The sequence below is a fragment of the Anas acuta genome, chromosome 2 (genome assembly GCF_963932015.1).
Source record: "Anas acuta chromosome 2, bAnaAcu1.1, whole genome shotgun sequence".
NCBI classification, from domain to species: Eukaryota; Metazoa; Chordata; class Aves; order Anseriformes; family Anatidae; genus Anas; species Anas acuta.
The window spans coordinates 71,460,183-71,486,250 of NC_088980.1; the positions used below are offsets into that span (position 1 = coordinate 71,460,183).

At 38.4% G+C, this 26,068-nt stretch overlaps 1 long non-coding RNA gene across 5 annotated transcripts in view; it reads left to right on the forward strand.

The window, feature by feature from the left end:
- The window catches only part of LOC137850608 (uncharacterized), a 187,243-nt gene that overhangs the window by 514 nt on the left and 160,661 nt on the right, over positions 1-26,068 (forward strand). For 3 of the 5 annotated variants that reach the window (XR_011092665.1, XR_011092664.1, XR_011092669.1), the window contains exon 2: positions 11,869-11,928. The exons of the other annotated variants lie outside the window; for them this stretch is intronic. This is a non-coding gene — a long non-coding RNA (uncharacterized lncRNA). The remainder of the gene's footprint in view (positions 1-11,868; positions 11,929-26,068) is intronic. 5 annotated transcript variants of the gene reach the window in all.

The following is a 26,068-nucleotide window of genomic DNA, read 5'->3' on the forward strand; positions in this document are numbered from 1 at the left end:
GTCTCTCAGTGCACCAGGAAGCTTACTGAGTTTCTTGATGACTTAAGTTCATTGTGGACTTGGCTTGATCAAGATGACTTTATTTTGAGATTGTTCAGTCAAGTGAAGTGCAAATATGATTGACCTACAACTTTGTTCCACTTACTAAGAAAAATTTCAAAGGCTTTACATGATGATTCGGTTGAGGACAATGTGAGACCTTCCCACAAGGCATACCAGTCTGTTATTTGGAACATCATCACGTTGCTGCAAAATGAGTGACTTGCTAAACATCATTGCCAGTATAGCTGGCCAGTAACATTAAGTTAACACTTGGGAAAATTCAACATTCAGTCTCAAGTGGGATGTAAACAAATCATACTGGGCTCACTACAAGGACAGATTAGAGCTGTTCACATTAGGACGTGGAGAAGTAATAGAATTTTTTTTTTTAATTTTTGTTTCCCTCCACTCAGTTGCAGCCAGTTCACAAAACCAATGTGACACAGTATTATCTCTCTAGATAGTATTTTGACTTTTGGAATGGGGCAGACATGGCAAAGCTCATAGCATCTAGATTAAGTCGTATGAGCCATAAACTAGAGGTCTTTAAAACTTAGCAGTTAGTACTTTAAAACTTAAAGCTGAGTGATGTTTTAATCACAAGCTACATGGCTCCCCTGAGTAGGTAGGCTACCAGAGACATCCTGTATGGCAGGAAGCCAACTGCTGGGCTTGTGTCTACCTATTCCAGAGGCTTTCATTTTTAGCACTCCTTTTACCTTATCCCTGTTTTATTGGCTTTCTACCAGTTTGGGGTTTATCATGTGTTAATAATACAGAATAGTGTTAATGACAGACCATACTGATGCTTCATCAATAGTATATTTCTGGCTTTTTTTATTTTATTCATTTTAATTTTATTTATTTATTTATTTTGGTACAGTTTGGCAGAATTCCAGACCGGGTCTGTAAAAGAAACTATGTCTTTACCAAGTAGACTATGAACTGACCTGGTAGAAATGAACATTTGGAAAAAAAAAAAAAAATTAAAAAAAAAAAAAAAATATATATATATCCAGTGATATATATATATCACTGGAAATTGGTGCAAGCCTGAAAGAGCAAACCCTTTATTCTGCAGTGGTCTGGGATTCTGAAATATCTCACTGTAAGCTAAAAGACCCTATGAAGATTTAAAAAGATATCATGTCTGTGCGCCAAATGCATTGTTGGTTTAAGTTCTGCTGCTCTGTCCAATTATTTGAACTTTGTCAGCTGTACATCATTTTTATTTTTTATTTTTAATAAAAAGGAGTATTTCCAAGCTAGCATTTTTGTTTCAAAAGGCAAACAACAGTAGTTCTTAATGACTACATTACAAAGGAAAATTTCAATCATTAAACCTTGAACAACCTTTCCCAGTAGAAGAGGTTCTGACATTACTTAGGAATCTTTTCCAACATTTTTTCCAACATTTTTCTTTTTTAAATAAAAGTTTCCCGATAAACAGTTTTTTTAAGGACACATTCATAAAAGCAAATCTTTATAGTTTAACTTTTGAAGATAAGCTACATGGTTGGTCTAGTTGAGCTTGGCCACTCACCTCAGGATAAGGAGAGAAAATCTGGAACATGGGATGCCAGCCCACCAGCTGGCAAAATCAATAAACGTCCTCTGAACATCATGAAACATCTTTTATTTGCAGTTATTTAACACAAATTTGAAAAACTATTAGCAATATAATGTCATGTAATAACAGGTAACGTTGCGTGGTTGGATGTGAGACAATTAAGCTGTTAGCCTTAGTGTTAACCTGATAACAGACAGATTTGGATTTGAATGGAAGCAGTGTGTGAATACTAATCAGAAATGTAATGTAAGTTCTAAACCAGCATATTTAAAGTATTAATCAAAGACTAGGTAGTCAGTTCTTATGAATGTATCACTGGGCTTCTGTGAGACATGTGAGACAACATAAGGATCAGCACATTTCTATATATGCACAGAAAGAAGGAATTGAGAAAAAAAATGGTTTCAGGAGTGGTATACACTTTTTAATAAGTGTTCAATTAATGCTAGTGCATCAGGCTACACTTAAATATACTGGGCTTGAATTTTGCCCTACAACAAGTTTTGATATTCTAGTTCAGCTGTTTCACACACATGTTGGACCAGCTTTTGGGGTGAGATTTGAAAAGCAGCTCTGCACTGCTCTTCACTGCACTGCCCCTGTCTGTTTATCATCGCCATGCCTGACTTAGCATCCCTGGTTTAATATGCCAGGACCAACTACATCAGCAGGGCTCTGAGAATCTGAAGGAAGGGGAGCAGAAACACTGCACAGGAATCATGTGGATAGAGGTATAGCTCCCTTAAGGTGGGAGAATGGGAAACCCTGTGAAAGTCTTCCACATCTTCTATGGTTCCGTGATGACCACAGATTGCCCCAGTGAGAATTGTTTTCTTTCAGCTGAATAAGTAAGAGTTAGACTATATCTGCTTTTATGGAATAATAATTCATTCTAGATTGCCTTCAGCAGATCTAAGTGCAGTACAAAGCATGGTTCAGTCTTAAACAAATCCCGTGGTGCTATATTTCAATCACTGCAGACTGTTACTCTGGGATACTGAGCATTCCCTTTTTAAATAGAGTTTTGAAGTGTTGCCTGAGTGCTCAGAATGAAAATTTTCTAATTTTTTCTTTAATTTCTTATTTTCCCCCCCTCTCTGTTTCATGATTTCATTACAGCCATTCTTTTGTCTTTCAGACCATTAAAAGGCCAAGCTGCTTACTTTTCCCTGCATACATCAGTCAAACCACAAATGAGAAACAATAGCATGTGTTTTGGTCACTGTCTTCCCTAGGATATCTATGCACAGCACTTCAGTTCGTGTCTCAGATTGCTATAGGCAAGGATTATATTACTATTTTAACTGGACAAGATCATCCCTTTTTATAAATCGACTTGGGGATATGCAGATGTCCAGCAGTGGTGAGAATTTTCTAATCTTTGAAGGCTTTGGTTAAAAGTGCAATTCACAGTGGATCTCTGATGAAAAGTGCTAGTAACCCTGCAAACTCTGAGAGTGCTGCCTGTGCAAAACTGGGAGAGGCTTTCTTTTAAGAAGTGCATCTGCTGATGTGGCAGAATTTGGCCAGCAAATTGTGGTAATCAACTGGATAAAAATGACAAGGAAAATCCCTGCCCCATGTACAGTGCTGACTGCTGAGCAATCACTGCTGTTTTGTTCTTTTTCCTTTGTGCTGGCCTGTGCACAGCTCTACTAGTACTAGGTTAATTCAGAGTTGGCATAGGTGTAGGAAAAAACACAAAATTTTAAATTCCCTTTTTTCTCCCAGAGAGATTTATTTTTATTTTTATTTCTATTATTATTTTTTATTTTTATTGATTTATTTTTAATTTTTATTTATTTATTTTAATGGAGGGAGCAATGAGGTTAGAGGCTGATGCTCAGTCAGACTTTCTTGAGTCCTTGTGTATTTCCACCCAGCCACGTCTGAGCAGTAGAGACTGCTCTGAAGTGACTCAGTCTTATACAAAAGTGTAATTAGATCCATTTGAAACTCAGGAACTGGCAGTTTTGAGGATTCTTTCAAAGTCTTTCCAGTTGAAAACTCCATGGGTTCATCTTCCTCTGTGCTCTGTCTTGGCTCCTGGCATCTATTAACACCTAAACCTCAGAGCAAAATACCTGCAAAAACTGCTGGGTTTTATGTCAGAAATCTTGGAAACTGTCACAGTTTCCATGCTTCTCACACCCCTCCAGTCTTAGTTGGGCCAAGTTCATCCAAAGCTCGGAGGACAGGATTATGTGTACAGCTTGCCAGACTAATTACGCTGTTAAAATAATCATTAAAGCTATTAAAACAAAGGAAAAAAAGAAAATGAAAAATTTATTCAACTGGAACAACTGTGTCTAGGGAAAATACTTGAGCTTCCAGTTCCATAAAAACTGTAACTGCTGATGAGTTGTAGTGGGTTTATGTGGCAAGGTTTTGGTAGCAGGGGGCCATAGGGGTGGTTTCTGTGAGAAGGATCTAGAAGGTGCCCCATGTTTGATAAGGGCCCCACTGTTGACCCGAGCCGAGCCAATAAGCGATGTTGTTTTGCGCCTCTGTGAGAGCATATTTAAGATAGGGAAAAAAACGCTGCACCACACAGCAGTTGGGAGAGTGAGAGGAGTGAGGAACAGCCTTGTAGGTGCCAAGGTCAGTGAAGAAGGAGGGGAAGAGGTGCTCCAGGCATCAGAGCAGAAATCCCCTGCGGCTTTTGGTGAAGACCATGGTGAAGCAGGATGTCCCCCTGCAGCCCATGGAGTACCACGGTGGAGCAGGGATCCACGCTGCAGCCCGTGGAGGAGGCCACGGTGGAGCAGGTGGACCTGCACCGACGGAGGCTGCAGCCTGTGGAAGACCCCTGCCGGAACAGATTCCGGGCCGGACCTGTAGCCCGTGGAGAGGAGACCACGCAGGAGCAGGTGGCCTGGCAGGAGCTGCTGCCCGTGGGGGAGCCAGGTTGGAGCAGTTTTCTCCTGAGGGATGAACCCTGTGGTATGGACCCATATCTGGAGCAGTTCTGGAAGAGCTGCTGCCTGTGGGAAGCCCACGCCGGATCAGATCATCAAGGAGTGTATCCTGTGGGTGGGACCCCACAGCACAGGGGACAAGAGTGACCGAGAAGGAGTGGCAGAGAAGAAGCGCTGTAGACTGACCATAACCCCCATTCCCCCATTTTCCCTTGTGCTGCTCGGGGGGAGGAGGTGGAAGAGGGTGGATGTGGGGGAAGGTGCTTTTGGTTTCTTTCCTTTGTTTCTCACTTCTCTAGCTTGCTAGTAATAAGCAATAAATCTCACTATCTCCCTATGCAGAGTCTGTTTTGCCCATTACAATAATAACTGCGTGATCTTCTTGTTCTTATCTCAACCTTTGAGCCCTTTTCATCATATTTTCTCCCCGTTCCTCTTTGAGGAGGGGGAGTGAGAGAGCAGCTGTGGTGGAGCTCAGCTGCCCACTCGAGCAGACCCGTGGCAGGAGTCTGTCGTGCCCTTCCACAGAACCTGGAGTGTTTATGCAGAGGTGGTACCCAAGAGTCAGCTCACCTGGTATCTGAAACCAGTGACGTCTTACCCTGCTAATGGGTAGATTTTCTCCAATGTTTTATCACTGTGCAGATACAGGAGGGTGTGTAGTATTTTAGTACCTGCCAGTGTCTATAATACCCCCCCAAAGTCCTTAATCTTTATTGAACAGCAGTATCTTTTTCAAATAAGAAACATACATTTCTTGCAGAATGTACAATTGGGCCCGTCAGCCGAAGTTACTGAATAACTAAGGGGACAGCTGTGTTCCTTGAGTCATTGTATCAAACCTAAACATGGTAATAAAAAGAGAACTCATTTTATCTTCTTAATGCAGTTAATAAATATCTTAGAGGGTGGAAATGGCAGTCCGTGTGTTTGTTGTTGTTGTTGTTGTTGTTTTTTTTATTTGATTTTTTTTTTTCCTTCAGTTCTTATAATTTGTTTGTAGGGGAATATTCCAAATTTCTCCTGTGCGTAAAGTATTTGGCATAACAATGATTGCAACTGCTCATAGGACTCATTCATTATCCTTCATTGTGCAGAAACAATATCATTTTAAATAATTAAATGAATGGAACTATTTAATATCTACATTGGCAAGTTTCACTCACGGACTATACATGGCTGTATTTGATTAGTTGATTTCGCTATGAAAGATAAATGGCTGTATGCATACTCCCATTACATACAGCTGTTACAATGGGCCCTGTCATTTTGTATAACGTGTGGCAACTGGATTCCAGTGGTGCCATATGATAAGTCAAACCACTCCTGCTAGGGTTGATAACCCAGACAATGACAGATATCACAACTCTGTTTATCATTTTATGTTTAATGAGATATCGTCCCACCCCCCTGGGACAAAGACAAAATACTTATTATTATTATTATTATTAATATTTATTTATTTATTTATTTATTTAAAAAATACTATGCTAGGTCTGCTTAGATTTAAAGCAATTGCCTAAGCAGAAAATCAGAACAGCTCCCAACAGATGTTGGGGGCATAAGGGAAAGGGAGTAGAAAGGATGGAAGAAAATGTATTTTCATTTTTGATTCATTTCTTATTATTCAACATTTGGTAATTTCTTTACTAATATATTTTATTTTTAGGAGATCATTTTTGTTTTTAACTTTTTAGAGTCTGATTCTTTCTGTAGGTGGTCTTAAATGCATGATCTACTTGTAATGAAGAGAAAAATGGCCTAGAAGTTTTAAAAAAGCTGTCAATCTAAAATGAAGTTTCACATTAATTTGTAAGAGTTGCACCTAGTTCAGGCTTCAAGTGCATGAGCAGTACCACAGCAAACAAAGAAGCAGAGTCTATTACAGAGTGGCAGTCTAATTCACTTTGTTTTTGGAAAGCTGAATAGAAACCAACACAGTCTTGTCCTGGATAAGATATCTGTGCTATTCATTACTAACTGCTGTTCTGAAACCAGGCACATGCTCCTTACCCATGCAGCCCACTCTTCCCCCTTATTCCCCCTCTTTAAGAGTCCAAGGGAGTTCTTGGTTTACAGCCAAGCATCACAGTCTGGCCAGGCAGTGTCATCTGAGGGAGAAAAAATGCAACAACGTTGCTCTGGCATAACCATTAGAAGAACTGCTGATAAAGCAGGGAGAAAAATAATGCCGGTGAGATGCAAAGCTTCAAAGCTTATGTTTCCATGTATGTGTAACAGTACTAACTCTATTAAGTTATTCAGAAATATAGGGATTTATTATACCTCTGTGTACAATGCTGTTCCAACTGGGTATTTTGGTAAGCTGCCTTTATGTAGATAGCTGTACAACTTAAGCTAATGCTCCACAAAGAGAGAAAATCTTTGGGATTATCCTGAAATGATGAAGAGGGATTGTATGAATTGCAGTATTATAAATTACTACCTATTGGTTTAATTAGTTTATGGGGGGCTTGGTTGACAGAGAAGCACTGGGGAAACAGTAAGTGAGAGGATTTAAAAGCACTAGCTAAACCCAAGAGACCAGAGAATTGTGAAGGCTGGAGGCTTTCTTGGCTTTCACGTATCCATATTGTCTTCCCACTTGTAGACTCAGAAATTTTTGGCACTTCTTGTTATGTAAGATTTCTATAGTCGTCTGCTGGTAGATATTGACGATGTGCTCTAAGTCTACCATCTCCTTTTTTCCTCTGCAGCTTCCCTTCCCTTCCCTTCCCTTCCCTTCCCTTCCCTTCCCTTCCCTTCCCTTCCCTTCCCTTCCCTTCCCTTCCCTTCCCTTCCCTTCCCTTCCCTTCCCTTCCCTTCCCTTCCCTTCCCTTCCCTTCCCTTCCCTTCCCTTCCCTTCCCTTCCCTTCCCTTCCCTTCCCTTCCCTTCCCTTCCCTTCCCTTCCCTTCCCTTCCCTTCCCTTCCCTTCCCTTCCCTTCCCCTTCCCCTTCCCCTTCCCCTTCCCCTTCCCCTTCCCCTCCCCATTTCCCTCCCCCTTCCCCTCCCCCCTCCCCCCCCTCCCCTTCCCCCTCCCCTTCCCCTTCCCCTTCCCCTTCCCCTTCCCCTTCTTCCTCTTCCCCTTCCCTTTCCCCTTCCTCTTACCCTGTTGCTACTGGGCTTCATGCAATATTTCAGGTGTGGAGAACATTTCATAACTCAGTGATCACTTGAAATAAGCAGTCATTCACAGCTGCACTTGTAAATATGTGGGGAAGGCTTCTCATAGAAACAACTGGTAAGAAATATCTGAATCCCTCCCTTGTATGAGTGGCAGGGTAAGAACAGGGTGTACTGGAGAGCCAAGGTATTTCAGGAGAAATGGTGTTTGGATGTCAAGCTCTGACAAACCAGGACTGCCCTAGTGGCTAATACTGGCTTCTATAGGCATGGATCCACCAGGAGCAACACCCTGCCCTTGAGGTATGTGGCTTTTTGGTATAACCTTGGGAACAGTAGGGCTACGGCAGCCATGGGCAGTAGCTTTAGTACTGTCTTCATGCTTGCTTCATGCTTGCCCTCAATAGTTTCTGCAGATGGGGTCAACAGGCCCCTTATTCCCTCTGGTAAGTCTGTGCCTGGATATGAAAGATATGGCATGCTGTGAGCACTCTGACGGTCTGCCAGCTGTGAAATCTCTAAGTGATAAATTTAAACTGTGGTTAAAATTTGTCCTGATCTCTCTAACAGGTATATCCTATGACTCAAACTATTGGACTATCCTACTATGCCTTCCTGGGTGCCAACTCCCCATCTCCATCATCTAACTCTCAAGCGTCCTCCTAACAGCTTCAGTGAGAAGACAGGAAAAAAAGTAAAGAGGCTTTTTGAAAGTTCAGGGACTGCACAAAATAAATTGAATATTATATCTTGGTAAAACAGGTTCCTTCTTACTCAATTCCTATTATCCAATTTTATATTCAACCAAACACATCCCCAGCTGCATAGAACCAGTATAGCTCATTAGACTTCAGAGCTTTGGCAGTCTTAAACCTTCTGAAGATTTGACTCTCAATTTTTGAATGTAATGAAGCTGTCACTAAATTAACACAGAAACCAGAGCCCTTCTCTGCAGAATTTAGCTTAACTTGTCACATTGTATATTAAGTCCCAGAAATACCACTCATTTAACTGCAAGATTATTTGAGGAGGAATTTATTAACGTTTCTAAGTTGCTTCAAACAGGCAAGCTGGAGTGAAAGTGCTATGCGTGTTTGTATTGACTGATCTAGCATGGATTGCCCCACTTGCTAGTAAAAGACTTAAGGGAGAAATAAGTATAAAACGCTATGTAATCTGGAATATTTTAGAAGATGTCAACAGAAAGAAATGGAACTTTCTTCAATGGAAAACAGAATACTTAGAAGCTTAGTTTTACTCTGAATTGAAAGTGTTTCTATTTTAAAATTTCCCACTTAACCAAAACTTCTGAAAGTTGTAATTCTGAAAAAGAAAAAAAATTTGCTATTTAAATCACTAGATTTAGACTGTAAATATGTACAATTGTGTGTCTGTATTTTGTGTTTATATATATATATATAAGATTCGTAATGAATGTTCTAAATATTTGTGTAAAAATAGAAACACAAACCTCAAAATGATAAAGCTGCAATGACATATATCATCCCTACAGTTAGATATTAGACCTCAAACTATTTGTTTTGATGTTACTTGTAGGAGGAAATGAATGTTTTTGAAATGCCTCAGTTTTGACAAGGGTGCATTTAATCCAGCGGTGAAAAACTTTTCTGGACTTTTGGGGATGCCTTAAAAGTTTTATATTTTTTTGCTGGGAGGAGACAGTGTAAAGAATGAAAGAACACATGTCAGAGCAAGAACGGAAGGTTGGCAGGAGAAGCACTGAACTTTACACACTCAATACCTCCCAGGAATAGGCTGGGAGCCCACTGAAGTCAATGGGAATTTTGTAACTGCTTTCAATGTGTGTTGGATTAGACCCAAAGAGACTCTATTCAGCAAAATATTTAGGTGGATTTTACTTCAGGCATGAACTTAATGAGACTTTAGCAGGCACTTAAAAGTCATGCACCCTTGCATTTTTTGAATGAATACTCAAATTTTTTGAACTTCATAAGATCTCTGCAGTGTGACTTGTTGCAATATAACAAGAAGAAAACACTTGAGACAGTGGAATTTAGTTGTCTAAATACACAATGAAATGAAAGTTCAATAGGAAATGTTGGGCGACACTTCTCAAAGGAACCACAAAAAAGACAACTACTTCAGAAAAAAAAAAAAATGGTTCTAGCACAATGGGAAGTGAGAAAGAGCAGATGTTATAACCAGGGGATTTTCCAAATTTTTAATATGAGGCAAAATTTGCACTGTGGTAGCACTGAAAGATCAAAGCCAAAGGTGGTATAAATTGACATACAAATTACTCAGATTAAAGGTTTGTCCCTGTTCTGGAGAGGAAAAGAAATCTGAAAAAGCATTTCATTTCTGGATTCCAGTCCCTCCTTCCAGCTCACTCTTCACCTGCAGTATACTACTTTGCAAGTGAGAAATAGCTTGTGTTTAACTTATTTTAAAAAGAAGAGTAGGAGAACTGCTTAGGTACTTATAGAAATTGAAACAGTTTAAAATGCAGCCTTACACATCACAGCAGCCAAGAGCTACTGAAATAACATCAAAAATTTCAAAGAAAACTTTCCTCCTTACATTACAGGAAAGATATTCTTGATGGAGGAGGGAAAGAAAATTAGATATGAAGTTGGCAAAATCAAGACAGATTAAAATCTAAATCCCAAACCCAGATCTAGACTGGTTTCAGAACTCAAACCTCATTGTACAGGCTGAAATTCGATGTCTGAAGATCTGTAGTATTTGAGTACATTTGGACTTGCATTTAGCACTAGAAGAGGTATTCTAAAATGATATTTTTCATTAGCTTGTAGCAAGGGTTGCTTCTATGTCGCTGAATAAATTGAGGCCCTATGGTTGGTATAATGTACTTCTATTTTGATGTCAGCCATTTTACATCAATTCAGTTATGTGGACCTGACTTGCTGTTCTGATGCAGACATGCTCAATAGGCAGTGAAAACCTTATCACAAATATATATAAGGTTCTCTTAATATCATGCTAGACAGCCTTGTAAGGGTAGGCACCTGCTTATTTACTAAGCAAGACATCTGCACAGTTTTATCACAGCACTCAGAATGAACCACCGGCCATCCCTGCGGGATGCTTCTGTAAGAGGCATGGTCATTTTCTGGAATGGCAGCCTAGCAGTGAGAAACCTGAGAAGCAATAAGCCCCTAATAATGGTAATCAAAAAGGCCAGCCTCCACGGGCCCTCGCTCTGGGGTCAGTTGACTCATGTAAAAGCAATCTGGGTCAGTCGTGAGACAAAGTTTTTGTAGCCACATCAGCTTTCCAGCATTTGCTGCCGCTCTCAAGTATGGCTTATGCTCATTGTGTTATTCATCAGATTTGTGAATGCATTGTTCTGAGTTTTAAATTACAGCCTGTAGTAATCGTGTTCATACAGATCTCCCAGTGGCAGGCAGCAGAGAAGTCTCAGGAGCAGAAATGAGCATACAGACTCTTTGCAGGATACTGCTCACTTAAACCAACTCTATTTTAAGATTAAAACTTTCTATGAAAGTTGCTAGTTTCTTTCTTTCTTTCACTTTCCAGTTCACAAGCCCATCGTGCACTCCTGGTATGAGTCTTTAACCCTCAGGAAACAATGTGCCAGAATGCTGTGGGGATCAAGACATTCTCCACGGCTCAGTTTCTGCCTTGTTTGCTCTTACCTCAAACCATTTTCCAAAGTTGAATGTTCTTGTGGAAAGGTTTAGTTTATTAACAAAAAGCCAAGCTATTTACCTCAAGGATTCCTAAAAAGGACTGTTAATCACATTGATTATCTCAGATTTCATTTAGGAAGGGTACAGGATCTTACTTCTTACTCCTGAATTGAACTGTAACAGTTTCATCTGCCTATGCTTTCTCTCTGCTCTCTCTATTTTGTCCTCTTCTCCTGCTTGTGGTAGCTAGAGTAACATAACTGGTGGTGTGTTAGATGGTGACTTTACCAGTTTTGACCACAGTACTGTGTATTTGTTAAAATTGCTGAGGAAGTTTTGCATACAGTACTAGGCTGGGGAAGCTTGGGATGTATAATCCCCCTGCTGTTCCTTTTCTGGGAAACCACAGTGCTACAGATGAATCAACACAGCTTGACTCTCAGAACCCTTTTGTCATACTTATTTAAAGAGGCTGAATAAAGCTAAGGATATCAATAGCTCCCCCTGGGAGAAAAGTATAAGCAATAATAAATAACCAAGACCTTTTCCTCTCCTTAGGTCATACACAAAAATCCACATACTGTCATTAGAAGTTCAGCACCAGATTAAGGACAAGAGGTATGAGAACTTTTGTGCTGGAAATAAATTAATTTGTAGATGTCCATTGGTGACACGGGGTGGTTAGGGCATAATTAGAGCAGCCGCTTCTCTGTGCTTCGCACACGAGAGAGCATGGCAGCTGCCATCTCAGGTCATGGTGGCTGAGGACACTGAACTAGCCTCTCAGCTGAAGCTGGGCTTTCCAGAACAACTACAAAGCACCAGAACAGGGACACCAAGAGATTTCCTCCCCTGTATGAAAAGAAAAAGGCGATTTTCATCTCTGGGTCCATGGAGTAGCAAATTTTGAAAGCAAAGCAGTTACTAGTACTTTCTATAATGAAAAAATGAATAATGGTCAAAGAAAAGCAGAAGAGGAAGCAGCATTCATAGCTCATTTGACATGCTTTCTCCTTCAGATAGTCATTATGCTGGACCTCCTCATCCCACAGAAATGCGACTTGGAAACTTTACCAAACCTCCTAATAGTGCACTTTTCAGAAATGATGTTTCAACTGGGCACATTATTGAAAAAAAGAATGAAAAGGCTCTCATTGACAGCTCTTTTTGAGGAAGCTTTTACTGGGTTTTACTGGTGTCATGGCCCTATGAGACATGAGGCGCTGGAAAGTTTTATATTTATTAGAAGCAAACTTTTTGTGATCGAGACATTTTCATTTCACATGCTAAATTTAAGATGTAAAAGATGTCACCATTACAGATGGCTGAGCATTTACAAGGTGTACTTGAGATGTGTTTTTAATTTAGGGACTAAATCTGGGTCTGTTCTACCTTGTTCCATCCGTAGGTTAAAATATATGTTATATATACCTGTGAGAGGTACTTTTCTAGGGCTTAGGCTATGTATGCAAAAATAATACTTGTACCTGAAATGAAAGACTAAAGTCTGGATTTATCACAAGTAACACAAAAATACCATTAAATCACAGTTGCAAATAGTTAACATGTCCAAGACATCCACAACTCTTGCTGATGTATGGCCTCTGAGGACACCGTTATTCCAGCTCACACCCAGCCTCCCCTGGGTCTCCCCCTGCCCTGCCCATGGCTCAGGACCCCATTTCAGTCCAGCTCAGGGTGCTCAAACCTTTTCCAACTTATGTTGCAGGTGGCCATTTTCTGCTGTCCTTGAACTGTTTGGATTTCCCTGGTTGATCCCTTGGCTGACTTGACTCATCCCCCTGCCCTTGTTAGATGATCACTGGACTGGTGATGGGACCTTTTCTATGTCACCACTGCAGACTGGTGCCTCCTGGGTGAGGGCATGGCCAGTGTTGGGGTCACCAGTAGCTCCAAGCTTGTCCTCCTCTCCCTGCTCCCAGAAAGTCTCACTTTGTACTGACCCAAAGACAGATGGTTTCACAGGGTTTTCTGGGATTGCCAATATCCTCTTTCAGTCTCCTCAAAAGTGAGTGGGCCTAAAATTGGGATCTTGGTACAGGGACTTTTATGGTTTTACTTATGGTAATTCTGCATGGCTCACTGTTGCTTGCACCATTGTAGCCCAAGGAAAAAAACAACCAACCAACAAACAAAACAACAACAACAACAACAACCAACCAAACAAACAAAAAACATAAAAACACAGAAACCAGAGCAGGACATGATCTCAAAAGCTGAACATCTGTTTAGAAGGTTTCATTTCACATTAAACACTAAATCTGTATCTATACAATGACATTTAAATGTTTTGCAAGTACAAGATTATCTCTCATCACTACAGTTATTCTACACTACCTTTTCAAAACCTCAAGCCAGGATATCTCAGTCTTAGAAGTTTTACAGATTTGGTGTGTACCTTTAAAAGTTATAAGGCGCTTCTCTGCTTTCAGGTGATGTTTTAACACAACCAAGAAAACATCAATGTTCAAGAAAAGAGATGGTAGTAAAAGAATGGTAGTACTTCAAAGAAAATAAATGAAAAAAAATTACCCCACAAGCTTTATAGCAACACTTACATGAAAACTGAGAAAAACCCTTTTAGATTTTTCTTTCAGCACACTTTACAATATGGGTAAATATGGGATTGCCAAAACTAAATTAAGAAATCTTGATGGTACTTTTCACAAGGAACAGCTTGCAATTCATAGCACCTGGAGGCTGTTGTTTTCATGCTGTCTTGTAAATGACACCATGGGAAAGTACTTAGCTATCTTCTAGAAATGGAACTTTGGTAAAAAATATTTGTAATTAGGTTGAAAAAATATTATCAGCAATAGGCAATTGGTTAAGCAACAGTTTTTGCAGAGTTGTATAATTTACCTATGTTTTAGTCACAACACAAAGTGCTGTAAACAGTTATATATGCTAGCTAATGCTCAACAAGTTACATATGGGAACAATCTTTTACCCCACAGTAGTCTTTATTTTATTTTATTTTATTTTATTTTATTTTATTTTATTTTATTTTATTTTATTTTATTTTATTTTATTTATATTTTTTATTTTTTTTTGGCAGGTAAGTTACGTAGACTGATGTTGCCATGGTCTGACATGGTCTGCTTATTACCTGTCTCTAGTCCTCCAAGTTTAAATGCTAGTTCTCTAACACAAGTGTTTTGTGACTGCAGTCCTTACTGTCCTTGGCCCAAATTTGGCTCCCAAACATACATGTGCAACTCTAGAATACATTAGCTGAAATCAATTAAATCTCTTTCAATTTATAGCAATTGAAAGCTGAATTTCACCACTATACTCTTTGCTGATCCTCTAAATGCCTGTATATTTACTGGTTAAATGCAGTGCTGCTGTGCTACTTTGAGCCATCAGAGAATTTAGCTACGTATTGGAAAATCAATTAAGTGAAACCTTCTAATAACACACACTAACCTCTCAGCTTGGCAAGCACATGGAAACATGTATTAACATTATTATAATCATGAAAGAAATATGGAAGTGGATCTGAAGCTACTATTATTTATATTATTATTACTTTGGGAATAGAGAGGAATTTCTGTATAAGACCATATTCTTCTAAAGAAAATCATGTAGCTCAAGGGAGCATCACAAGAAAAAGATCTACTAAATTATGATGTGTCTCTCTGATGTGACAGCTTTGAGATTCTGGATTAATCAGACCTTTTTGACTCCTTTTTCCTGAATGATTAATGTATGTCAGAAGACCGTTTAGATGTCTGAGAATAGACATCTAGGAAAAGGAATATCTAGGCTTGCATGAGAAGCTAGAATATAGCTACTTCCATTCTAATGACAATAAATATCTTGCTAGAAGCAGATGTTTCAGGATAAGGGAAAAGTTAAGGAGTATGCGTCTGCCCAGGTTTAAATTAGGAATAGCTCGAGTGAAGTGTAAAACCATCAATTACGATATCAGGTTCAGAATTTCCAATTATCTCACATGATCACTCTGAGGGTGGTATCTTATTCAGTGAAGCCCACTGCAATCACTGTATTGGTCTCAGCTAGCAACTTCCTTTTTTGACTCACATGCTTGTTAGTTTTCTTATAATGAAGCTTCTGTATTTTGTTGTTACAGAGAGCAAAAAATGGAGGGCATTTATTTTAGCTGGTAACAGTCATGCTTTGATTGATTGAATGGTGCCATTTCAGAAAGGGGTTGGGAAAGCCTTGAAAGGTTTTTGCTATAGTGTTTCCTGAGATTAAATTTACTTTATCCTTTTGACTGTGGTGATGTAATTAGAAAGATCTTTTTATATATGTTGAAAGACAAACAAAACCCAAGTACGAATGAACTAAAATAGTCAGTGCCTGGCTCATCATCTCTTTATTAGCTACTTGCCTGCAGGTCTGCTTCTCCAAATGGCTGTTTGCAACTAAACTACTGGCTCCAAAGGGCCCAGAGAACAAGACTGGTGTGGGACAAAGATGGGCTACCTGGATGGCTTAGCTTCTGGGCAAAGGTCCTATAGTGGAATTCAGAGTTGTCTGTCTAATTTCTGTAGCTCAAGGCTACCAACTGTTTATGTATATCCAGTAATTTATTCTTTTCCTCTTTCCTCCCAGAATTACACTTTTAGCTGGTGAAGTGATAGTTATGTACATAACTAGATCTTCAAATCACATTCCCTTTCTTCTATGGCCTATTTCTATAACTGATCAAGTCAAAGGGAAAATTTCCAGTGAATTTATTGGTGCAGGATAAAGCCTTACGTGATTTATTATTATTATTATTATTATTATTATTATTATTATTATTATTATTATTTATTTATTTATTTATTTATTTATTTTCTAAATACATATCGCAAAAAGGTCTGCAGAAGTACCAAGTCAGAGCAAGGTTCCCATTTTTTTTTTTCTTTCCTGAAGTGTTGTAACAAATCTGACAAGTTGAGGAGGAAGATTTTCTTGCAGCATATCCAGTCACATCAGATTGCAAAGGATATGAAAAAGAAAATTGTTATAGAAATGAGTAAACTGATAACATGATTACAGCATACATTTCCCAAAGAAAAACAGCTGATGTATTTAGATGGAGTTCCCCCCATGCTGTGAAATAGCAAAACAACACATTCCAACAGTAAGGTGAAGCTAAGGACTTTCAGGGTGGCAGCATATACAATGTATTCAAAGGATCCTGTTGTCAGTTCAGGAAAATCCTGTGTGATCAATATCTTCCTCTCTGTTCTTGCTGTAATTTGACATTTTCTAAAAGCTGGTTGCAAGTTACATGGCAATAAGATTTCTAGAAAAGATGGAGAAGGCAGGCCTGGAGAACACTTCTGAGTAAAGTCTGGGCCAAACTGAGCCCCACTGCTGCTGATTGCTGTCATTAATCCAAAAGAATGCTAACAAAAAAATAAAATATTTCAATGAAATATGGCAAGTAATTAGGAAAATCCTAAATCAGTCCTGTCTGTAATGTGACAGGACATCCATCATTAATTACATCACCTAGTGCAGCCCTTTTTCTTCAGGTTGATTCCTCAGTCAGAGCATAGGGTGGTTCACTGCCCTGAAGGAGCAATGTTTAGTTTTGTCCTCACCATTCAATGTGAATTGCTAAATCTGGTGCTATTGCCTCCTGATAGTCTGCTCCCAGTAAAGAAATTAGTAATCTGGGGGCTTATGTCTCGTTCTTTTGGTTGTTCATGACAACATTATGCATTTAAGAGAAGTTATTACTGTGTTTTATAAGCCCACTTCTTATTTTTAGGAAAAGAAAACCCACCAAAAAAAAAAAAAAAAAGGATTTTTAGACTCAGTTCCCAGCAAAATCAGTCCTGTGGTAGTTATGTATCCAAGTTCCTGTAAAACCGTAGGTCAGAGGGACTGTGCTTTTTGTTTGAAAGAATGGAGCCTGGGATATCCATGGCTTTCTTTAGACTTTTACATTCTTTCTGAGAGCAGCTCCTCTGCTCAGAGCATGGCTCTCATGGTCTTCAGTTAGAAAAAGGTGCTGAAGATCTCTGCAGATCAGAGCCTGTGCAGGGGGGAATCAAATCAATTTTGGAAATAATGGTTTAAAGTCTCTCCCTGGGCATTGATCACCTGTTGTGGGAAAGAGTTTGGCTCACTGATATATTCAGCATCACAGAAAATATGCAGGGCTGAGGGAGAACTTTGTTTTTATCTTTCAGCTCTACAACTTCAGGCTGCTCATTCACTTTCTTATCACAGTGCTCCACACCTCCAGCATCTGTACTGGTTTTGCCTCTGAGTTTCTGCTCTTGTTATGTGCTCCTGAACACTGTGCTTCTTTATCCATCTCTCTACTGCCTGAGCCTCATTAGAGCAGCCACTGAGTCACTCTGCTGCTTGCTGTTACGGGGGGGTACTAGGCACTGTAGCATGGCAGATGCAGTTCCAGGGAAAGTCCAGTTCATCCCTCAGGCTCTGAGGAGATCATAGCAGGGTAGATGGAGTTTTCTAAACATTACACTCTCAAACCACTAGGCAGGTACAGACTGAAATATTCAGAGGCCTATAAACTGGTTTGAGTTGAATGGACATTTTGTCAGGAGAAAATCCAGTCCTGGGTCTATGCATCTGTCAAATCTGAAGCTTCTGCTCAAAAATACAGAGGAGCCCTAGGGAATACCCTTGGAGTGCTCTAACATGGTCATTCCTGCATATTGCTTTTATTCTGAGGAAACTGGTCATTTACTTTTGAAAAAACAAGATTTTGTGGTAGGCAGCAGTTTAGGAATGCTTCATTGTAAACAGGTAATGTTTGGAAGATGTACAAGGAATTGCAGAAAAGTCTTACAGCAGAAAGGGTAGTAAGAATGTTCCAGTCCTTGCTTTACAGAGTAAAACCTACAGAGTATATTTACAGGTTTCCACCAGTTCTTCTGTGTCTCTCCTTTCTCTCCTTTCACTCCTTTCTCTCCTTTTTTTTCTTGCACATTAAGAAATCAGGATGTGAGAACTACCTGTCTCACCAGTTCACAGATTTGTATGTGAACACATGCATTTGGTATAAAAATAAGGAGATCTGTGCGGATACATACATATATAGATATTTAAAGTAATTGCTTTAGCAAGGTATGATTGTTTGGGGTAGTGTTCTGCATTAAATAGTCTTGCCAAAAAGAAACTCGTTTGTATTAGCTGTGTCTACAAACAACAGAATCTTTTTAAATGAAGTAAATGTATCTCTCAGAACAGATTACAGTCAAATATGATACTCAAGAGTGTCATTCTCTTCTAACAGTTAAGCATTCCAACATGAAGCAATTTCTAAAACACTGGCATCTGCAGTAGGCTCCTTCTTTGAAGTCAGCTAATGTTTTAGCTCTAATTGGACATTAGAGCATTAGGAATATTTTGTGTTTTAAATGTTCTCATCAATATGTTCACTATCTGACAGGAAAACAATGCTAGGAAAATTAAAATACCTTATCAGCCTTAAAAATGTTTACATCTTTGCTTTGGAAAAAGAGAAGGAAGAAATAGTCCAAGTATCTTTAGATCATTAAGGTTTTTAATGATCTTTTAGAGCATTAAGGTTTTTGTTTGTTTCTTTCTTTCTTTTCCCCAGCTTTATTCACCAGTTCTTGCTGTTGTTTTCTTACAGCATATTAACAAACAGAACAAGTTTCACTCTCTATGTTTTGGGGTGCTGTTCTATAATCACATTTTCTAGTCTTGTTTTATTTGCCAGTATTTGCAGGTGAATTCAAAGTAGGTCTCAGTTTCATAGTTACCTCATTTTTTTAAGATCTGTCTTTGGGTTGATGCTCATCTTAAAAGCTTTTCAAAACATTCAAGGGGTTCTTAAGACTGTGCTCTGATCTCTTAATCAGGCTGAACCAGAAAACTTCACCTGCTGCTATGTATGATGTTCTAGGATGAAAAACACAGTCTTCTGTGCCAGTATTGGTTTAAATTATTCACACACTTCTCTCCTTTAATGCTGACCGAAACATAGCTGTTCCAAGTTTATATGGGTCAGCAGCTCTTTGCTTCTGCCAGGTCAGCAGGAATCCCATCAGAACTTCTGGCAGGTATTCCTGCCTTCTCCAATGAGCCCTCAGCAACCTCCCAGGGACATGCAGGGTGGCAGCACGCTCATCTCCCTTCCCATCATGAGGCCTGGAAGAAAGTGCTCACTGCCAATCACCTATTGAAGAGTATTGATGGCCCAGGATCTGAGTAGTGCTTTCTGATTGCCCACAGCCCCTGGCTCCGCTACTTGTGTTCATGAGGAAGAGAAAAAAGAAAGGAAAACAACACAAACCTTTTGAAGGAGCATCAGAGTAAGAACTGATAGAGCAATCTATTGAGGTATTCAAAGTTTTTGAATGAGGCTCTGGAAAAAAGGAGAAAAGCAGTAATATTCTTGACTCAATATGAAATGTAAATTATTGCTCCTCAGATTATCTTTTTTTTTTTTTTTTTTTTTTTTTTTTTTTTTTTTTTCCTATAGGTAGGGGAGCAGGGGAAAGTTAATGTTTTTCATTTATCTAGCAGCATAAACAGCATGGTCATAGCTAAAGCATGTAATTTAGTTTATTCAAGGGAAAGCTTTCATTCAGAATGAAGCTGTATTAGCGACATTCTTGACTAAAAAACATTCTTTATCTACCACCAAACTGAACACAATACTTGAAACGAGTAGTTGAAGTAAAACCATGATTTCATTACAAAAATTTACTGGAGAATTTTTGTTTTGTTTTCCAAGTTATTTATCTTGATTGTAAAATTAGATCAATCAGGTGGATTAATATTTCTGTATTAAGTTCTAGTAAGTGGAACCTTGATGCAGATTTTGTTTTGCAAAGATCTTGGAGGTAATTGATTGTTATTAATTCTTTCCCCAGTGGAATATTGTTTTTCAAAATTGAATAGTTATATTTCTATTTGTCTTCAGTTACACAAGCAGAGTGCCAAATCATTTTACCTGTGCTCTGTTAGTTGAACTTTAATTACTTTTTGTCCTTCTCTAAATCAATATTTCTTCGATTTTAAAATATAAATATGAAATAAATATAAATAATATACATATATATATATAAATAAATAACCAGTAAACTTGTACTTGGTTTATTCTCAACCTTAATATCTTAGCGATACTTAGCGATATGGTTTAATGGAGGACTTGTTAGTGTTAGGTCAGAGGTTAGACTCAATGATTTTGAAGTCTCTTCCAACATAGACAATTCTGTGATTCTGTGATCTTTGTGGGTATAAAAATGTGAGTAAATAACAACTGGCACTTGGTTTGGTCCTAGCTTTGCGCTATGTAATAGAAAACTTCGGGGGTAAAAGACATACTTTTGCATTTTAATAACCCTTTATATTCCTAAACATTATAATTTTATAATTTTTTTTGTTCACCTTTATTAAACACAAATTTGTGTTACTAGTATTTTGGATTTTGTTACTGCCTTTGTTTCCTGGTAACACAGAGGTCTGAAAAGGTGGAACAAGTTCTCCAAGTAGAAGATTCTTTGCTCTATTTATTTAAGTCACATACATTTGCTACAGGACCTGAAGAACAGTTGAAACAATATCCTTAACTTACTGGTAGAGAACAATGGTGAGAACAAATAAAAGAGTCTGAATTTCATACTTTGGGGGAATTAGTTTACATGATCAAAATACAAAGAGCAGCTGGTCATTGATAGGCAGTACTGATCCATATTCTTCAAATTTCATTTTCTGCTTTCCATCAGACTCTGTGTTTGGGAGAAGGAAGTAGAAGAAATATAAGAATCTTTGGGGGTGCCTTGGAAAAGACGAAGGGAAAAAAAGAGGGAAGTTCTGTAGCAAATTAAGCTTTCATTATATATGAACACTCCTCCAAAGAGCTGAGATCTCAGGTGAAATCTTCCTGGTCTTACCAGAATTTACATTGATTAATATCTGTTTAACATAGCATAGCAGCCATAGGATTGCTCATACTTTTAAGGTGAAAAAAATCTCTGCAATATCAATAGAACATTAAACTTTCTGTGGAGAGATGGGTATGTTAACTGTGGCTAACTATCCAAATAGCACATTTATCCATTTTTTCCCATTTTCAGTTGTATCTGTTTCTTCACAGAGGTTGGTAAGTTTATAGAGGTTGGTAGGTTGATCCTAAATCAATTTAAGAAATGCCAATGATAGAAAATAAAACTAGCAATCAAAGTACATCCAATTTCTGAGGAGAAAAATGGTTTTAGTATGTTCAATGTTTGGCCTTTTATCAAAACCCTTAGGTTTTTAATTCCTGACTAGCTTGTAAGTTAAAATGTTTAGTGGTTAAAGAACATTTATCTAGTGGCAACCTCAGTTATGCACTATACACAGACAAATTTATTTAAAAGAGATTAATTTTAAAATTCTGCTTCTAAGAGTACTTTATATCACTACAGTCATGATAGGAAGTAAAAACAATGTTGTTTGCTTTAGAGAACCCCTGCCTCCCTCTTCAGTTGTTTGAATTTTCTGTGTGAACAAGATTTTTTTTTTTTCCTTAGTCTATTGGAGAGAGAAGGGTGAATTTTACTAATTGTGATGAAATACATGGACTTTAGGCATCAAAAGTTTTAACATTCTTGTCTCGCTGTGAATATGAAGCTTGGATTTGCACTGCAGAGGCAACATTTCTTATTTTTCTAATGATAAACAGAGAAGCCTTTGTCAAGCCAGGAAATTTGCTGACTAGGATATGCATACCTACGAACAGAATAAGTCTTGTTTTGTTTAAAATTAAGTGGTTGTGCAGAATGAGCAAATAGTTTCCTTTCCAGATAGGATGCACAGGTTAAAGACTTTCAGCATATCAAGTCATTCCACTTAGCAGGGAAGAAAATTTCAGTTTGGTTTTGAGCAGAGAATGAAAGAAATTTTCATCATCTTTGGTGAAGACAGACACATGGCTGAAGGGGTTTGGAAAGAGATTATGAAATGCAGCTTTTGGTGAATCTCAGGTTTTCTTTTGTTTTGACATTGATCTTGTGTTTTGTTTAGTTCAGTACGTGAGGCACCTGATCCATCATGAGAATGTGTTCACAAACGATCAGCTGATCTGAGATGGCATGTTGGCTACATTTGACTTTTCTGTTTAGACCTCCCCTCACCTCCTTCTACCGCAACCACTTTTTTTTTATTATTTTATTATTATTACTTTTTTTTTTTGGTCAGACTCTTCAATTAAGATGAAACTAATCATGGTTTCTGCAGGTGGAAACAGAAGATGTTGTGATACTACTTGAGGTATCCTGGTAAATTCTGTACATGACCAAGAAAATGGATGGCCTCTTTACGTATTTATGCATGACTGTTTGCCATTCACTCTTCACTTATCCCTACAGAGTACCTCCATCCAGTTTTGGACCACTGGATTTCTGATGCTGCTCATTTCCTCTCCAGCAGACATAAACTAGTCTAATCCTGGGAGTATATAGCTTCCTTTTTATTTTACTTTTTGCCAGAAATAATAAGCTTGACTTTTTAATTTTTCTCATCACAGCTCATATTGATTGGAATTGCAAAAGTAAATGAAGTTGTTGCACAGTTAAAACAGAATTGCACCAGGATGTAACTAAAAATAGCTCAGAACCAAAGTAAGTTAGAATGAATTACTTTGATGGGTGGCGTGAAGGAAATGTACAGTGTATAGGTGTGTGAAAATTCATTTAACCCTTCTCTAATTAGATAATGATAATAGGAAAAAGTGAAAGAAATATGTTAAAAATAGTTCTATGAGGTTTCAGGATTTTAGTGTCAATATTTTCAGTGTCCACACAGATGATCCAGAGGGATCTAATTTTCTTTCACCGAGTTGATAATAGGGTTGTTGCTATGGTATTGTTATTTGAATGTGCTCACTTGTGCTTCTCTGAAGCTGTGGAATTGGCTTATCCCTGCTGTTTGAACAAATATCGGGCCATCATGCTGCAAAGAGAAGCAAAATGCTGTAACTGTAAACGGTTTAGTTGACATTTGTGTCTCCGGTACTTTTTTTTCTCCTTTTTCTCCTTTTCTCCTCTAAATCCTCAGTATATCCATTAATCACTTCCCCTTTAGTCATTCAGCTGAAAGCTAGACTTGTCCATGGATATCTTCTGAATTCACCTGTTACTTAATTTTGGTTTTGCTTCACCATTTGGAATACTTTAGGAAGATTTCAGGAAGCATTGGAATAAAATGTACTTCTTTCTTGCATTAGAATTCTGTTAAAAATGTATCTCTTCCAGGTTCAGTCTTGTTTAAGCCAGTGCATCTCCACAGAATATGTGGTGTCAGTTCTTCCTCACCCTGGGAGCAATCAGTCTATTTCTAGCTCTTGGTCATCAGAAACATCTCAGTTCTCTGGATTTTACCCCCAGTTAGACAAAAAAAGAGTAGAGCACTGTAGCAGTAGAAGCAACTGTTAGTTGAACCATATTAGGTGTGTGCTGAAGACAGAGGATTAAAATTCATATCCCACCTTCCACTGTATCCTTCCATATTCACCTTTATGTAGGTCAACAGCAGAACTGAAGCCTGTTAGGAGTGCTACCCTCTGCCACTCAGACTGCTATAGCGTGATGGTAACAGTAACGGGTGTCGCCCTCTGTTGTCACCTGTGCTGCAAAAAGAAGGGTCTCTCATCCAGTGGGTTTCTTAGTGGCTCCATAACCAAGGACGAGAGATGAGATCCACAGCCTTCAGACTCCCTCAGCTTCTGTGACTGTGCACTCTAGGGGGACAGGCTCTCCTGCCTGCTTCTTTCTTATCTTGACTCTTTTTGCTCTGTTCCATCTAATGTGTCCCTGTTGCAGACACTTTTTGTCTCTTAGCTCCTTTCTCAGGCCTGTCTCCATTACTTGCAGTTCACATTCAATTGATGTAAAATGGCAACCAAGAAAAAGCAGTACCCAGGCTTTATTCTGCTCTTTGTGTTATGACAACCACCTAGTACTTTCTTTAAGTGCTTTTAAATTCCTAAGCATTAACTTGTAAACATATGTCAAACAGACCAGTGCTAGCAGGTTCATAATGTAGCTTCCCATCTGTCAGTTTCATGGGAGATAATGAAGTGAAACATGAATATCATAACTTGTGTGTATACTGAACTCTTATTCCTTGAAAATCAGTTTCAGAAAAATTAACACCAACTCTACTAGGAGTCTATTAGTCTATTTGGGGAATGTCTTCTGTCTTTGTACTAATTATTTTGCTTATTTATCAAGATGTCGGAAAAGTTTCCAATGTTTCTTTTGATGCTTTGGCTACTGCTTTGCACTTCCTGGGATATATTGAATCTATTTTTAGCATCTATTGCTTTTTGGCTTGTGTTCTATTTATATCAGAGTGGTGGATTCTCTGAAAGGTGCCCATGTTACTGTTATTAGGGCTCTTTGACATTCAGTTTCCGTGTGTGTTTTTTTCTTTTCTTTTTTTTTTTTTTACTTTTTTTTTTTTTTCCTCCACAAATGGAGTTACAAGCAAACACCTGTCAGTTGCTTTTTGTCAAAGGGTTTGGTAAAGAGTTACTCTGCTGATCTGATATATAGCATGAATATTGTTGAAATTGACCATTGCAACTTCATAGTAAGCATATAAGAATGTAATCCTACTTCGTAGATCCTCAAAATAGACCTTTAGTGGGATGTACTTCAGGAGTGTATGTGTGTCACTCAAAGCAGTTATTTGCTAAGAATACCTGTGTGTAAAAACACACAGGTATTGTGAGCTCTTACTAAGCAACATCTTATTACTACACAAGATTAAAGGAAATAATTCCATCAATCTTCCATTAGCAAAGAGTATTCTTAGGAACTTGGTAGACTGCTTAGATATATATTTCCTGAAAAGTGAGTTCGGATATTGACCAGTAGTCCTACTGAGGGGCTGGTATTTTGGCCCTTTTATTAGTTCACAGATTTGGATCCCTTTCTTAATCAAAACCTTCTGGAGATGTTCTCTCTTATTGGTGAAACTCTGAATGCAAGTGAATAAAATGAAACAAAATAAAATAAAATAAAACAACAACACCAAAAAACTTACCTTCCAGTATCCTCTTCTCTTGCTATTCAGCTCAGTGATATTGCAGTCTTGTTTGTCCCTGACAATACAAATTTAATACTAGGTTGTCTCGTATTAGGAGAACTTGTAAATATAAATACAGTTTTTCCTGTTGTGTTCGTCTAGCTTCACTTGCTATCAGATTCATTCTCTGATGAAGTGTGTGTAGTAAATGTTAGTCCCTCTCCTCACCTTAAGAGTCTGACTTCAGGTTTAAATTGTCTTTAACTAGGACATTTTTCCTAGTTTACAGAATCTCTTCTTGCTTGGTGGAAAATTTCTTTTATAATCAGTCTTAAAAATGATTATGGCATGAACTCCCTGTGAACCCCACAGCTTGCCTCCAGCATTTCTTACAGATCAGTTATGATACATTGATGCAGTAGGCAGTAAAAAAAGAAAAAAAAAAAAGATGCTTGGTCAAATATTACCCCTTTTTCTCAAGCACATTATGAATTTAAGATGCTTTTTCACAAAAGAAGAGTTGGCTTTTTTTTTTTTTTTTTTTTTTCAATGATGATCTCTTGGAATTCAGGAATGGTACCACGTGACTTTTTCATCTGAATATAAATAAACACTGTTTTACTATGAGAGTGATGGAACAGTGGAGCAGGTGGCCCAGACCGCTTTCACACTTCGGGATATTTAAAAGATGTCTGGACACAGTCTTGAGCAACCAGCTCCTGGGCAGGGAGACTGGACCAGATGACCT